General features: G+C 43.3%; 1 protein-coding gene across 2 annotated transcripts in view; it reads right to left on the bottom strand.

Annotated features, from left to right (window-relative positions):
- Positions 1-14,539, bottom strand: part of ZC3H7A (zinc finger CCCH-type containing 7A) — a 45,484-nt gene extending 30,945 nt beyond the window's left edge. The window contains exon 1 of one of the 2 annotated variants that reach the window (XM_084642270.1): positions 14,382-14,539. The gene's annotated coding sequence lies outside the window, so the exon portion shown is untranslated. Of the gene's footprint in view, positions 1-13,915; positions 14,089-14,381 lie in introns of those variants that run through there. The other variant, XM_084642271.1, reaches the window with a different exon arrangement.
- Between the last annotated feature and the right edge of the window lie 374 nt (positions 14,540-14,913).

Below are 14,913 nucleotides of genomic sequence, written 5' to 3'. Positions count from 1 at the left end.
TGTCCAACCCAACATTCTCTTTTTTCTCCCGAGTTGTGTGCAACAATTTCACAGAGAACCTCCCTGCCAATCTGTTTCTATTCCTCTCACCTGCTGAGAATGTTATTCCTCCACTCATGAAGGACTAGATAGACTTATAAGTGAAGTGTGTCAGAGCCACTGCAAAAATAGCCAGGCTAGTCGCTACCAAACAGCGGTAAGTACTCTGACTATTCGGGAACTTGTCCACTCTAGATGGCATAGGACCATGTTACAGTCTCAAACAAACTTGGCAAGCCGCCAGTCAAACACTTATTTGACCATGGTCAAATATTCCAGCAAGAATGCCTTAACATAGGCTATGGCCTACCTCTCTGCATCAAGTACTCCTGGGGAATTCTGCACCACTGCGCTTGCAGAATTTGCGCAGAAATTAGAGTTGTGAATGCAGGGATTTCCTTTTTCTCCCACAGAAATGGGTTGCAGAGGTGCTGCTGGCCACTGGACCCCGCAGCCCAGCTTGCAAGTAGAAGACACCGGGGCAGGGGGAGCAAGAGGGAGAAGCAGGAGGGGGAGGAGATGGAGGACTTTCAGCAGCTGCAGTTCCTGGCATGCCCTGAAGGAAGGAGGTGGCGTACAGGAAACTCCATACAAGCCTAGGACCCAGCACCAAGATGTTTCTCCCTCTGGATCCCTGGGCTCTGGGGGGAAGACGGGTGCAAGTACTGGGGCTGGGGAGGACCTCCAGGTGGGCTCTGAGGGAAGAGGGGGTGCAAGTGTCTGGGCTGGGGGGGCACCCTCCTGCTGTGCTCTGAGGGGCAAGGGGCAGAGGAAACAGGGGTTTCTTTAACTCTCTGCTCCTGGGGGAAATTTTGTGTGTCTGTATTGTTATAGATGTAGTTGCTGACAGGTATTTTGAAATAAATTACCAAAATAATTGAAACTGGTGTGATTATATAATGTTATTTTGACTAATAAAATATACAGAATTTTGCAGAATTTTAAAATATCGTGCGCAGAATTTTTAATTTTTTGGCTTAGAATTCCCCCAGGAGTAATCATGGTGCTATTCTTTCATTTTTCTAGAACTTCATTTCATTCTGTTTCTAATTATTCTGAATTAAAACAACTTAGTTAAGTAACGTTTTTGGTAATTTGGCATAAGTACCTATGGTTGTCTTACTTTTTTAGGGCTGTTGATTAAATCGCAGTTAACTCACTCGATTAACTAAAAAAAATTATTCACAATTAAAAAAATTAATCGTGATTAATCACCATGTAAAAAACAGAATACCAACTGAAATTTATTAAATATTTTTGGATGTTTTTCTACATTTTCAAATACATCAATTTCAATTACAACACAGAATACAAAGTGTACAGTGTTCACATTTTTATTACAAATATCTGCACTGTAAAAAAGATAAAGAAAAGAAACAATATTTTTCAATTCATTTCATACAAGTACTGTAGCGCAATCTCTACCATGAAAGTGCAACTTACAACTGTAGGGGTTTTTTGTTACATAACTGCACTCAAAAACAAAACAATGTAAAACTTCAGAGCCTACAAGTCCATTCAGTCCTATTTCTTGTTCAGCCAATTGCTAAGACAAACAAGTTTGTTTGCATTTGTGGGAGATTTTTGGACCAGTCAAATACCCAACCCTGCTCTCAAAAAACCAAATTCACTGCACTACTGCTAAAATACCACCAGATGCTCACAAAATATTTTGCACCAATAACTGCTGTTGTATTTCCTGCAGGCGAAATAAACTTGTAATACTGTTTCATTTATTACTGAAAAATATGTTGGAATACCCTCTAATATGAACAATACCGACCGTATGAAGTCAAAATCTAGAGAGATGTTTTTGTATCTTCATCTCCTAACTGCTGACAGAATTAAAAGCAAGATGAGTCTAATTAGTAAGCCTCTCAGTTTTGTGATCAACACACATGACTTAAAAATCCATCACAATGTTTAGGTTTGCTTTGACAAACTCAGAAAGAGCTCAAGTGTAGATATTTGTCTTTTGTGTCACAGCTTTAATACAAATTAATCTGATTAAGCCTTGCCGGAAACAAGAGGTATTGCTGAAATTAGGGATGTATATATCATTTAAAAAGTTAACTGTTTAAACTATTAAAATTATATCATTTAACCAGTTAAAGGGAGAGGGGCTGGGGCAGCTCCGGCCAGGTCGGCCCAGGGCTAGGGGCTAAAGGTTAGGGTGGGTTAAAGGTAAGACTAATGCTGACGATTTGATAATTTATATCCCTAGTTAAAATATCATTCAATTTAACTCATTGATTTTATCTTGTTTAATGGTCCTATAGCTATTAAAGTTTAATCAATCATTTGTTCAGATTATAAAGTTATTTCTCCTCCTCCCCCTGCCATTACAATAAAGGAGTATCTACATTCAATACTCTTGGTGTTCCTGACAATCTTAAAAATACACATATAATGCAAGTCACTCCTTATATAAAAAGGGACAAAAAAAAGTAATACAGTACACCAGTTTCAATACTAAGGATGCCCTAAGTGTGACCAAATAGCTAATGCAATTCTATCTGCCCTCTAACTGCAATGCAAGAGCAATACTGATTCTGAAATGACGGAATTAACAGCAAGACATATTTCTTTAAACTATGGTTGAGTAAGATTGCCCCTAGAATAAAACTTATATGGTAACTTTCAGCATTGAGCAAGCTTACAGTTAAGCTGTGCTTCCTTCTGGAGGAAAAGGAAGGGTTTTTGTTTTATCTTTTAAACAGAGCTGAATTTATTTTATTTAAAAAATATTAAAGTTTAAAAACTGTATGTAATAAATTAACAGATTCTATATTTCTATCGAGTTCCCATTTCATTAATTTTTCTAATAAAGGAAGAATAGCCCTCAGGAAAAATCATGTTCAGACAACCAAGAAGAAAGGAGGATTCTGATAAGTTAAGACATTGTCCAACAAGTGTTCGTGTGGAAAGGAAAGAATTTGTACTGGTTGGGTGAAAGTGAAACACTTTAGATATTTGTAATGCATAGTTTAAAAAGTTATTTCACTCAGCATAGTTATAAAAGGATATATTTCTCCCCAAAAGTCATTTTATGATGAACAAATTTTGGGAATTTAATCATGATATGTTTATAAAATGTGTGTGCAGGCAGCTATTTGAAAAGTTGTCTAACATGCCAATGGAAAATGCTAAGTGTGTCCATAGACCAGTTGCTGGGACTGAACAACATGGGATGGATCACATGAGATGGATCACACGATAAATTGCCCTGTTCTGTTCAATCCCTCTGAAGATATGGCGTTGGCCACTGTTGGAAGACAGGATACTAAACTAGATGGACCACTGGTCTGATCCTGTGTGGCCTCTCTCATGTCCTTATCACTTGGTCTCACTCCCCTTCAATGCATGGATGTATTTCCCCCCCCCCCCCCCATAATTCATACAGCACCCCTGACAACAGTATTTGGATATTTGTACTGTAACATTTAAGGAAAACAAGAAAATTTTCAAAAGCATTTGAGTTATTTAAGAGTCTAAGGGTATGTCTATACAGCATTTTGGAGCCCACGGGAGCAAGCTTCCCAGGCTGGCCAATAGACTTAGACTAGCATGGATCTATATTAATCAGTTCAAATGAAAATTTAGAGCCAGTTCAAAACTTCATCCAAAAAGCTCTAACTGTCCACACTGACAGTTGAAGAGCTATTCTACAGAGAATGAGGACTGTGGAAATTGATTCTTATCCTAAAGAAATGTTCTTGACTGCTCAGAAAGAAAAAGGAAGCAACCATGAGTAACATTTTGTTCTCTGATGAAGTTCTCAAAAAGGGCAACAGTCCTAAACAAAAACAGTCAGCTGGTGTTTATGCATTTTTGACCTTTACCATGCTCAACCTATAAACCCAACCTGTGGCACAGGTGCAGATAATTTGTTCAAACTTTAAACACACACACACACACACACACACACACACACACATACTTACTTACAGGCCGAGAAAATTCCAGGCCATAAGTTACTTCAGCCAAAAGGTAGATTTTCCAGATGAGCAACTTTTTAATTAAAATCTAGAAGTAACCCTAAATCATTTACTGTTAATACCTTGCATTTTTCTAATACCTTTCATCCAAGGATCTTAAAAAGCTATATCATCTCTGTAAGGTATAAGAATTATTCTCATTTTAACCATGCCTAAAATGTGGCACAGAGTTGAAACACATCCCCAAAGGATCCCTCAAGTTCTCAGTTCCACTGAATATACAGAATTCCTTATTGTGACCCTTGATACCAAACAGATAAAATAGAAAGTCAATTATAGCTAAGCTTAAGAATATGCCACTGATACAAAGTACTCAAAGTTTATTCATTCATTTGGGTACAAAGGCAACCTTCAATGATCCTTTTCCAGGATAGGAAATACACCATAAAAGCCTAGGACAACATACTTTAACATATTCTCTACTGTTTTATATTTAAATTTCTTTCCTATGACTTTATTAGTCAATTCTATAGTGTTTTTAGATCTAGGCAAGACAGATACAAAATAAACTTTGTAAAGTATTGTATAGTAGAAGCACATGGCATAATGGTAAGCAATTCCAAGCACACATGCCAAAAGGCAGCATGAAAATCTTTCTATCTGGGCATGTGAGCATCTCTGCTTCCCATCTTCACCACTCCATGGATTAAACTTCTGAATTCCAGTTACAGTAAGCGTGAGGAGATATAAAAAGAAACACCAAAGCCAGGCTGGACATATGCCACCATCTTCCCACAAAAAGAAAGGAAATTTCCCAAAACTCAGGCTCATGACAACTAATATGACATTGGCAGATTACAATACCAACACTATTTACATATTGATCTTGCCCACCCCACACCTGGTATGTACACCACAGAACAAGTCTGCATGTATCATCAAAACCTTGGAAAATGATAGGACCAGTTTTATCCTGGTATAGTTCATGCCACCAGGCTCCTCAATACATCATAATCTTACAGAGAGAACAAAGAAGGTAGAGTGGCAATAGTATTGGTATTTGACCTCGGAAGAACTCATTGAGTTCTCTAGCATGTACACCACAGAACAGGTCGGATATGGAAATCCTAGCATTATCCAGGTCGCTTTTCTTCTCCCAAACAGACAACTGCCAGAGCTGTTGTACATCAGAGCCACTGTTGAACACATAGATATTAGCAGTGTTGTCAGCCCAAAGGTCATCAATTATTTGAACCCTAAAAAATGAGATTGGCCTAAAAAAACCAAGATTTTTAAAAGCAGAGAATATATTGAGGTTTTTGTCTATCTTTTGATCCTTGACTTGACCCATTCACCCCCAGTGAGAGAGAGAATTAGTATGCCACTACTCCCAAATTTATTAACATGATTTTGGCACCTGCTACAGAAGCTTACACCCCCACATCTGCCCATCCCCCTTCCATCTACCCACTACCCTATTAATTCTCTATCCCTTGCCCCACCCAGCCTCACCTCAAAGAATCAAAATATCAGGGTTGAAAGGGACCTCAGGAGGTCATCTAGTCCAACCCCCTGCTCAAAGCAGGATCAATCCCCAACTAAATCATCCCAGCCAAGGCTTTATCAAGCCTGACCTTAAAAACCTCTAAGGAAGGAGATTCCACCACCTCCCTAGATAACACATTCTGGTTTTTCACCACCCTCCTAGTGAAAAAGATTTTCCCAATATCCAACCTAAACCTCCCCCACTGCAACTTGAGATCATTACTCCTTGTTCTGTCATCTGTTACCACTGAGTCTAGATCCATCCTCTTCGGAACCCCATTTCAGGTAGTTGAAAGCAGCTATCAAATCCCCCCACTCTTCTCTTCTGAAGACTAAATCCCAGTTCCCTCAGCCTCTCCTCATAAGTCATGTGTTCCAGTCCCCTAATCATTTTTGTTGCCCTCCACTGGACTCCTTCAGTTGTGCCCACACTACAAGAAGGATGTGGAAAAACTGGACACAGTGCTCCAGATGAGACCTCACCAATGTCGAATAGAGAGGAACGATCACGTCCCTCGATCTGCTTGCAATGCCTCTACTTATACAGCCCAAAATGCTGTTAGTCTTTCTTGGCAACAAGGGCACACTGTTGACTCATATCCAGCTTCTCGTCCTCTGTAACCCCTACGTCCTTTTCTGCAGAACTGCTGCCCAGCCATTTGGTCTCTAGGCTGTAGCAATGCATGTGATTCTTCTGTCCTAAGTGCAGGACTCTGCACTTGTCCTTGTTGAACCTCATCAGATTTCTTTTGGCCCAATCCTCTGATTTGTCTAGGTCCTTCTGTATCCTATCCCTACCCTCCAGCGTATCTATCACTCCTCCCAGTTTAGTGTCATCTGTAAACTTGCTGAGGGTTCAGTCCACGCCATCCTCCAGCTCATTAATGAAGATATTGAACAAAACCGGCCCCAGGACTGACCCTTGGGGCACTCCGCTTGATGTTGGCTGCCAACTAGACATGGAGCCATTGATCACTACCCGTTGAGCCGACCATCTAGCCAGCTTTCTATCCACCTTATAGTCCATTCATCCAGCCCATACTTCTTTAACTTGCTGGCAAGAATACTGTGGGAGACCGTATCAAAAGCTTTGCTAAAGTCAAGGAATAACACGTCCACGGCTTTCCCCTCATCCACAGAGCCAGTTATCTCATCATAGAAAGCAATTAGATTAGTCAGGCATGACTTGCCCTTGGTGAACCCATGCTGACTGTTCCCTTGGTGAATCCACCTCTGCTCTTCCTGCACCTCATGGGCTCTTCACTCATCTCTCCCGGCCTAGAGGAGCTGCAGCAGGGTCTCCTGTCTCCCCTTCCTGGCTGGCGGGCAGCACCTGGGGTTCTTCACCCACTCCTGTCCCCTCAAGGACAGGGTGTTGCAGGGAAGGAGAGTGAAGTGGGGAAGCAGCTGATGAACCATTCACTTGCTCACAAGAGGGGCGGAAGGAGCAGAGCCACCCTGAGCTGCTGGGCTCCCTCTGCACCCTCTTTCTTCCTATAAGAATGGTATCTGCTCCTGAGGGGAGACAGAGAGTAGTATTCTGTCTGCTTGTAAATTGGCTGCTCTTCCCCAGGAGGCGTGACACTGGGGAAAGCAGCCAGTCAAAAGGGGTTTCCCTACCAGGCATGGCTGAAATTTGTGAAGGCTTGAGCTTTTTGCACCATCAGAACACTGCTCCAACCCCAGCCAAACCTGTGTGATCCATGAAAAAGGTCACTGGAGTTGGCAATACTAGGCAGGTGGCGAATTGAGACTACTGCCTAGTGTGTAAAACTGTTATTTCATTTCCTCCCTAATCCTGTTGGTCTGTTTCACCTGCCTGCTATATCTTGTCAAAAGCCTAGACTGTGAGGTCTTTGAGGCAAGGAATGCTTCCTTTGACATGTTTAGACAGTCACCTGAGGCCCCTACCTGCCTACCATAATATAAATAAGTACAGTAACTCCTCACTTAAAGTCGTTCTGGTTAATGTTATGTTGCTGATCAATTAGAGAACACGCTCGTTTAAAGTTGTGCAATGTTCCCTTATAACGTTTGGCAGCCACCTGCTTTGTTGACTGCTTGCAGAAAGAGCAGCCTGTTGGAGCTAGCTGGTGAGGGCTTGGAACCAGGGTGGACTGGCAGCCCCACTATCAGCTCCCCTAAGTTCCCTGTGCGGCAGCTGCCCAGCAGGCTATCTATTGCTGGGTAGTTCAACTGTCCCTCTCCCCACTGCCGTGTGCTGCTCCTGCCCTCTGCCTTGGAGCTGCTCCCAGGAGCCTCCTGCTTGGGGGTGGGGGTGTAGAAGGAGGATGCTAATGTCAGGGTGTCCTCTCCCTCCCACCCGCACCCATCCCCACAGAGCGGGGGGAACACCACAGAGCCCAGGATGAGGGAGCTTGCTGGCAGCAGCTGCTGTCTCAACTTGCTGATCTACTTAAAACGTCAGTGTACTTAGAGGGGGCCAGCGTATTTAAAGGGGCAATGCACGTCTCTCTCTCTCTCACACACATACTGTGGGTCTCTGTCTCTCTCTGCCATGCTGTCTCCCCTCCCTCCATTTGTGCTACCTTGTACAGTGCGAGGCTACGTTAACGACAATGTATTAACCCTTCAATTCTTATGGGGAAATTGGATTTGCTTAACATTGTTTTGCTTAAAGTAGCATTTTTCAGGAACATAACTACAACGTTAAGCGAGGAGTTACTGTAATAAGTAATTAAATCCCCAACGTTAATTGTACCAGATGACTTGAATACTTGCTCAGATGACACCTACAAGACTGGCTCAAAATCTCATATCCACTATTACCATGAGATTCAGCCAAGTTATCTTAAGTCCGACTTGCACAGTCAGATGTTCACTGATGCAACTGGCCTAGAGGAGGACAAGAGAAGTGCCCACAACTTTTACTAGTCCACACACCATTTCTGACGAAGATCGGAACTTTTTCATCTCCCTATCTAAGGACTACATCACAAAGCTGTCTCCAGAGAGTGGATTTCCAAAAAGCTGTGATGGACAGTGTTGCTCTTCCATAAAACCAGTGAACAGTTAGTTTGGCAAAACCTTATTACCACATATTGTTAAAAACCACTGCACTCATATTCCATACTATTCCCCAAAGGTCACAGTCCAATGAAGAAGAATAGATGAAACATAAAGGCAGCAGGTTGGAGCACCACTACTTCAACACCCACTCAGAACCTGACTATGGAATAAAATTCCTGAACTACTGCTGTGAAGGTGACCAAAAAAAAGTTACCCCTCAGCCACTAAATCTTGACTAGCAAAACTGTTTTGAACAGACGGTCATCTTCACCATGAACGACAAGAATTCATCCTATTTCACAGAAAAAGGCAGTGCACTGAAGTAACCTTATACCACTGATGAATAACCTAAGGAATTCCTCCATCCAGAAGGGCATTCTACCAGCAACCCTTAAACACAATGGGCCAACCTGTGCCCAAGAAAGTCATCAATGGAAGGCAGTGTCGTAAGTGAGGTCTTCAGCACCAATCTCTCCTTCCTGAGCTGTACTATCAGATTTTTCTTTTTTACTAAATACTCCAAGCAGTCACCAAATTTTTTTTACCCTCAATAGTCCATTTGATTCATCCTAATGTAAAAGGCTTGGACACTTCTTTTCCCTCCACCATTGGACAAGACAGGAGCCTCTTCTACTTTCTGCACTATCTGATGCACTCAATGAACATTTTAAAGGCTCGATCTAACATCCAGAATGTGCCAGAAATTTTTCTTTAGGTACAAGAGATTTGGACTCAACAATAACAAAACTGTCATGAGCTCTAGGAAAGAAAAAAATCATGAGAATAAGGTAGACTTCATCCACATGAAATGTACAGAACTGCATTTTCACCAAATATGCAGTCATTTCGCATATTCATATTACGGATGTCAGTGAAAGCAGATTACTATTTTGAATTGATCCAGCATTTATACTGCTAAAACTCAAAACCAATAACCAGCACCACACATTTTCTATATAACACTTCTCATCCAGAGATCCTGAAGCACTTTACAAAGGAAAGCAAGTATCATTATCCTCCTTCGCAAAATGGGGAAACTGAAACTTTGATACAGAGATGAAGTGACTTGCCCAAAGTCACAAATTAGGTCAGCACAAAGACTCTTTGAAGCAAGAGAACTGTTGTTAGCCAAAAATATTAGTTATAAAACGGAAACGTTAGACACTAGAGTTGCAAAAAACTGTATTTAGGGGTAATAGCCACAATTCAGCAGGTCTGATCAGTTACAGTTTGAGATATGCTAATTCTTGAAAGACCTATGTATGGAACCTCAGACTGTAGCATTAAAAAAGTAATTTTAAGTCAAGCTAATGAAAACCTCAACTAATAGAAGACAGTTGCTAAGAATAAGACTATCATCTTTATTAACTTCCTTTCAATTTTTGATTGTTTGAAAAGGGTAACGTTACCAAAGGTCCCAACAGAATGCTGCAAAATATTGTCTAAAAGCATAGCCAATAATAAACCAAACATAGCAGTATAATACAGAAAGGAAAGAGTTAATAAGATACCAATCCTTCTGGGATCCTTCTGGGAAGCTGTTTCTTGCAGTGCTGTTCCACAGTGGGTGTGCTTTGAAATATGCCCCCAACCACTTATATTTATAGCACAATTGCTTACAAGTTATAAAGCATTTTATATGTCAACGAAGATCCTACCCGCTAGTTTGTACCAGTTCCTTAACTTGCTGTTCTGTACATCTCCTTATCTCTGTTTTGGATACTATATTTTAAACCATGAAGGTACCTGTACTAGGACACAGAACAAACGTATCTTGCCTTTGACAGCCTTTATATTCACTAATGCCAAAAGCTGTGTTTAGCTTTGCGGAGCATTGTGGGATATATGTCTCTTGACATAAGTGAGCAAAGAACTGTAAAAAAGACTTCATATAATATGGCATGCCTTATGCTTAACATATGCAATGGCTAACAAAGAATTTATTTACGAAAATAATTCACATCTTGACCTGGTAAGATAAGACCGTTACTTAAAAATTCTTCATTTTGGAGTGGATTTTAGGAAACAATTTTGTAGATGTTATTTTCAAATTGACTGCCCTGTAGTTCAGTTTCAATGATGAAGAAGAATGAAATTGCTAAAAAGCCACAGTTTCCACTTAGATTATTAGAGCTCTAATGACTGCTTCTGCTAAGGTTAAAAAAAAGTCTATTATAAACAAGTACAAAGTGTGATTATAATTCTTAAACATTCATCTTCTAGGTTTAACCCTTTCCATATTTGGTGTCTGCCCCAAGAACTGTGGGGTTTTTGTTTTGGGGTTTTTGGGGGGAGGTCTTTTATTTTTGACAAAATTCCAATCAGTCACATCAGTTACACACACTACCCTTCCCCCTTTGTGAAAACAGTTATTATGATCGATCTCTCTCTCCTCCATGCACCACTACAGTGAAAACAGCCGACATCAGAAAGCTGAAACTCAGCACACCCACTTCTCATTATGAATAGTATGTGCTTTTCTAGATTTCAGGGAAAACTGTAAACTATCGAGCAGGATTGTTCTAGTGCCATTCTCCACTGGCACCAATGGCCCTGGGTGTCATAAACCTGAAAGTGGGTGTGAAGGCCATGCCCCCTCTATGTCCTCAGGCCAGCCATGGAACCCTAATTTAAAGCCTGAGCCCCAACCCACTACCCTGCTCTATACTATGCCAGAGATAGGAGTGATAAGATGAATGGTGCCACAAACTGAAAAAAGATATGGAGGCAGGTCCCCTCACAATGCATTGCTGTGTCCAGGACCAGTGCATTCAAGGGACCTCAGGTGGGCACTTTCTAACCCATCAATTGCATTGGAACCTGCCAAAGTTGTGGCAGTTGTAATTTAAACTCCCCAAACTAGATCGCCAGCTAGCAGTTTGCCAGTTTTGCAATATCGGAAAAAGCCCCTTCTAGATCCCAAAACTGGCCATCAGCCTAGCCACCGGAATCAAAAGAGATCAAGCAATTCAATTCAGAGTGGGGCTGAAACTGGGAGCCCAGAATGCCTACTCACCTCGGCAGCAGAGAGTACCAACCTCTCTCCATATCCAGTTGCAGTAGGCAGAAGCCAATCACCTGGCCTTGTTACCAGCCTCCATCACCAACAGCAGCATCGGTGACAGGCAGGCCAGGCCCACCGCCCAGATTAAGTACATGATACCCTGCTCACGTCTTGCAGCACAAGGAAGGGAGGAAAGAACCAACCCCCCACAAGCACTGATGGCAAATGGGAGGTGAAGAGGGAAGCAGGGAGAGCACATGGAACACTGTCCTAGTTGCTCCAGGTTAAGATTTCATCCACCTAAGGGGCATCTCCACTGTTCCCAGTCCCATCAAAGCTATACTCCATGCAGGAAATTCACTTGGCATTATTTAAAATACAATCTGTATTTACTAGTTTTAAACAGTGATTAAGTTTAAGATAATTACTTATGGTTAGTAGTAAGAAACAATTAGTGAACTGTCCTATGCCATGACGAGTTGATTAATAAAATTCCTCTAAACTGCAATATCCCAATTCCCCTACTTTATTTGCAATAGTTCGTAGTTAAACTGAAACTAAATTAAACTGTGTTTATGAGGAAACATCTAAATATAATAAGCAAAAAAAAATAAGCTTAAGCTCAACCGCTGAATAATATACTCGTTTTAAAGTTATTTATCAGCAGCATTTTGTTACAGTATGTTTAGATTCTTCCCACTAATGACAAGACAAGACACTAAACGTTTTGTTTTCTTTTATGCTATCACACTTCCCCCATCATTTTTAAAACCCCCTTGAAAACTCAAAACAGAAGATATAAGCACTGCAAAGTTACTTCTCATTCCCAAGAAGTTCAGGCTGTTTTAGAGGGGAGGAGGTTGAGGTTTGTTTTTAACTAATATTTTAAGTGTCTTTCTTTATTTAGACAGAAACAGTATTTATAAAGAAAACTATATTGATAGAAGTTTCACAAGATAACCACAGTTAATTAAATCTGATGCTTACAACCGAGTGTGTCTTTACAGAGAGACACCATCAACTTTAAAATCATTTCTGTGTTTTATTTTATTTTTTTGCCTACTACTTTCCAAGTAACTTTTACTATAACTGAATGATTAAGTATTTCTCTATATTTCTCCTGATTGCTCAATTTGTGAACATGATAGCACTTTGCATATATTAAGGTGTTTTTCTTAACTTTGTAGAAATTAATTAATACCAATTGTAAACAAATTCATTCTTAACATACAGGAAAGAAAATCATATACAAATGGAAAAGGTAACTCACACCACACTGTGATTGTGTAACACTAGTGACATGTTTCAGAGTAGCAGCCGTGTTAGTCTGTATTCGCAAAAAGAAAAGGAGTGTACTTGTGGCACCTTAGAGACTAACAAAGGAGGCAGGGATTGGATAAGGGGTAGGAGATCCGGGGGGGGGGGGGGGAGAGGTAGTAAGGGGACAGGCAGCAGGGGGTGATTGGATAGGGCAGAGGTTCGGGGGGGGGGGGTGTCAGGGAGCGGTTTGATCAGCATGGGAGTCCCAGGGGACAGTGAGCAGGGGGGTTGGATAGGGGGTGGGGTCGTGGATAGGGGTCAGGGCAGTGAGGGGACGGGGGTGGTTGGATGGGGCAGAGGTTTGGGGGGTGGGGGGCAATAGGCATGGGAGTCCCGACAGGCCTGTCAGGGGGCGGGGGTGTGGACAGGGGTCAGGGCAGTCGGGGGGGGGTTGGATAGGGGGTGAGGTCCCAGGGGGGCAGTGAGGGGCAGGGGTCCAGGAGGGGGCAGTCAGGGGACAAGGAGCTCGGAGGGTTGTATGGGTTGGTAGTTCTGAGGGGGGCAGTCAAGGGGCAGGAAGTGGGAGGGGGTGGATATGGGGTAGGGGCTAGGTTGTTTGGGGAGGCACAGCCTTCCCTACCTGGTCCCCCCATACAGTTTTGCAACCCCAATGCGGCCTTCGGGCCAAAAAGTTTGCCCACCCCGCTATAGGGTGTACCTGAAGATCAATTTAAATACTGTTTTAATAGTACTTGGTGTATTTGACACCACTTTGTATATAAACAGTCTCTGAATAATGAGTTTCTTATAGTCACCTTCCCTTCTTTGCCAACTATTTTTTCTTCTCTCACTCATCACACAGGAACAGAAAACTGCCATTTTATGAGCCATAGGAAAATGCAGTTGTAAAACCAAAAAAATAGCAGACATACTCGGGAGCGGGTGTAACACCTGACCTTGCTGTAAATCATTGCTTAAAACGGACCAGACTGAGTGGATAGGGCCAGGGGCTCTTGAAGTTCTATCAAGTCACAATTAGGCTGTAAGAGTTGATAGGCTGGGGCGGCCTGTCCCCCAGCACCTCCCGCCCCACTCTCACCGGGGCCCTCCAGCCGCAGCAGGGATTGTCAGCGGCGAAAAGAGGTTCCACACACGCGCTCCGTCCACGCCACAGGGGGATCACACCCAAAGGGTCCCGGCCCGTACTTCGCAACGGGCACTTAGCATTGCCTGCCGTGTGTTCGTTCCCCACACCTCCATCGGGAGCCCCCGCCGCAGAACCACAAACGAGGGTCTTCACCAAGCCCAGCACAAGATTAACACGAGCTGAGGAGGAGGAGGGAGGCACCAGGGTAACCCCGCTACCGGGGGCAATAAACCCAACCCCGACACTGCGGAGAGGGGACAACACCAGCTTCCCTAAGGGGGGAGAGGAGGGGGAAGTGGGCCGTGGGCCGAGAGCACCCCCACCCCTAGCGGGGGTGGTGATGGGCAATGGACAGCCTGCCCGAGGGGGGTGGGGGATCTAGCCGCCAGCTCCCGCGCTCGCTGAGCCCCCCACGTACCTGCTCGCTAGCTCCGGCGCCGGCGCAGCTGGGGAGGAAAGCGGAGGCAGCGGCGATCTCTCGGTACGACAACAACAACAGCGCCGTCTCCACTCCTGCCGCGGCAGCTACGCTGATGAAACCCGGCCACCTAGTACTTGCGCCCTCTGCTTCTGGGAGGCCAGCGCCACAATCAGCCGCCTCAAACAGAGCAGCCCCGCCCTATTGGCAGCTGTGGCCACATCTCTGCTTCTCCCATCGGCTCCACAATTCCTAGGACAGAGCCGGCTCCTCTGATTGGCTGAAACCAACAGACTCTTTGCTTCCGATTGGCTCTATATGTACCCTCCTGCCTGTCCGTTCCTTCGATTGGCTGGTTACTCAAACTATGCGCCTCTACATCGCTCCCTTCCGGGTGCGACTGTTTGACAGGAGCAGGCAACATCTCCATCTCCAATTGGCTCCTCAACTGCCACGCCAGAGACACGCCGCTCCTGATAGGCGGAGGCCGGCCGTCTCTGAATCTCCGATTGGCTTAGGTTCACCATCACAC

This window comes from Lepidochelys olivacea (assembly GCF_965140295.1).
Source record: "Lepidochelys olivacea isolate rLepOli2 genome assembly, chromosome: 10".
Taxonomy (NCBI): domain Eukaryota; kingdom Metazoa; phylum Chordata; order Testudines; family Cheloniidae; genus Lepidochelys; species Lepidochelys olivacea.
Note: the sequence above shows the minus strand (reverse complement) of the source record. Positions and strands in the feature narration are given on the sequence as shown.